Source organism: Orycteropus afer, unplaced genomic scaffold (assembly GCF_000298275.1).
Source record: "Orycteropus afer afer isolate SDZICR_OR568_19922 unplaced genomic scaffold, OryAfe1.0 scaffold00765, whole genome shotgun sequence".
In the NCBI taxonomy this organism is placed as follows: domain Eukaryota; kingdom Metazoa; phylum Chordata; class Mammalia; order Tubulidentata; family Orycteropodidae; genus Orycteropus; species Orycteropus afer.
The window spans coordinates 579,531-581,976 of record NW_006922352.1 but is presented as its reverse complement, the minus strand read 5'-3'; positions in this window follow the sequence as shown (position 1 = coordinate 581,976).

Sequence of the window (2,446 nt, the reverse complement as noted above, 5' to 3'; positions counted from 1 at the left end):
CAAAGCCAAAGACCAAATGCACTGCCGTCAAGTTGGTCCAACTCATAGCGACCCTTCCTTGGGTTTCCAAGGTGGTATCACTACGGAAGTAGATTGCCCAACCTTCCTTCCAAGGAGTGGCTGGTGGGTTTGAACCGCCAGCCTTCTGGTTAGCAGTCAAGTGCCTTAGGCACTACGCCGTGTATCATGAAATCGTCACACAACTGTGATGATCCCATTGGTGGTTCAGTGGCAGGAGTCACCTTCTGTGTGGGAGACCCGGGTTCGATTCCCGGCCAGTGCGGCTCACGGGGTGGGGGCGCGGATGGGGGGCCTAGCATCTGTTCGTGGAGGCCGGTGAGTGGCTGGAATGCTGAACAGTTGTCAGGGGAGCTTTCACAGTAAAACCAGGGAGGAAGGCCTGCAACTGACTTTTGAAGATCAGCCAATGAAAAACGGGGATCACGACATCTGTGGCTCAGACTCCAGTCTGAGTCCATCGTGGGGACCAGATCGGGTCCCCGTGTTGCAGGACCAGACGGCATTTCTCTCTGCTGTGAGTGGAGTCACCTCAAGTCGGGACCCACTCGGAAGCAGTCCACAGCCGTGATAAGGATGAGGAGTCGGGGCTCTGGACAGGGCCTTGCCCAAGGTCACACAGTGAGTGCCAGAGCCAGGATTCGAACCCAGGCCTCCCTGGCTCCAAGTTCCATGCTCTTTTCTGGGGGGCAGGCTGCCTCTTTGACAGTATGTGGCTACCAGGGGTTGCAGTTGGACACATATCACAGTCACACATCATTCATGAGAATCTTCTGTCAGACCCTGCCCCTTGGTTTAGTACCCAGAGCGACAACTGCTACATGTTCACCCCAGATGCCCTGTCGCCGGGCTGGTGCAGAAAGCGCCGAGCTGTCCTCTCCTGGCCCTGAGCTCATGTGCTGTGAGTTTTTGTCTGGGTCTGTCTGCAGGAGGTCACTGAGGGCACAATCCAGGTCTGAGTCATCTCTGTGTCCTCCGTACCCCGACATAGGACGTGGCTCAGAGCAGGGGCCCAGGCCAGCATTTGCTGCAGGGACGGACGGACAGATGGATGGCTGACAAACGGTTTGTGGATCAGTCTGGGGCTTGCGTAAGCCTCTGGGATAAGAGAATACAGTTCCCACTCGTTACTGAGATGCAGGAGGCATGTCCCATTGCTCGATGAGTCACAGGGACTGCCACCTCCATCAACTCCCTCAGCTCCTGACACTAAGCTACCACAATTCCCACCGAGCCCTGAAACCTCAGGCCCCATCCGTCCCATCAGCCCTTGGGACATGAGCCCCCATTCCCATCAGCCCCTAGGATTCAGGACCCCCTGTTCCCATCAGCCCTTGAGACACAGGGTCGACCATTCCCATCAGCCCTTGCAACTCAGGACCCAATCAGCCGATCAGTTCCTGTGACTCGGGACCCAAAGTTCCCATCAGCCCCTGGGACACAGGGGCCACCCTTCCCATCAGCCCCTAGGACAGGGGCCATCTTGCCCATTGGACATTGGCATGAAAGTACCGTTGGTCCTAAAACACAGGCGCCAACTGTCCTGTCAACTCCTGACACACAAGTACCACTATTCTTATCGTCCTTGGGAGCAGCGCTTCAAGGACAAACAGGAACTCCCTGCCCTTCACAAGACCTTCCTCAAGTTCTTTAAACAGCAAGGGTCAGGAACACACCTCAACCTTTCCTGCGCTAGAGCTGAGTCAAAGACGCACTTAGCTGTCAAGACAGCGGGAAAAGAGGCATGAGGAACACCCAGGCGACCGAAGCTCCCTGCATGTGGGGGATAAACCCCAAGCCCGGGATAATCAGACAATCCCACAGGTGCGGTAATCCTCAGAGGGCAGAGCCTTCAAAATACCAGATAATCCTGACGCAACAGATGCCCCCACCTCACCCTTAAGGAGTCCAAGATGGCGGACCTGTAGGAATTCGGGGCAGGGGCGCCATTTCACAACACGGGACAGACCTCAGTCCCGCTGTTAACACTTTCCTGGCCAAAAGGGACAGAGTTAACAGTGGCTGTGACTTTTTTTTTGGGGGGGGAGGGGTTCCAATCCTTAGCCAGTTCCACCCTCTTTGGGTCAAGACGTCCAATGAATGAAGACGTCTCCAGCCTCTCTGCTGGTCTTATGGGAGTAGAACGAGGCTCGGCGACCTGAGGTGATGGACATTTGTAAGCCCATCGCACTGCCGTCCAGGCCTCTGCCCTCTCGTAGCAGGGTCTCTTTTTCTTGTGGGAGACCCACGCCGTGTGGTTCTGAAGAGAATGTTCTTACACTGATGTCGCCCCTAAAAAATCTGGTCTGTGCATACTACCCAACACGGGCCAATTGGAATGTTCATTCCCTCCGACCTCCCCAACATAGCCAATTAGAATCCAAGTTTTATTTTATCTTGTCGCTTCATTTCATGTCTTCTAAAGTAT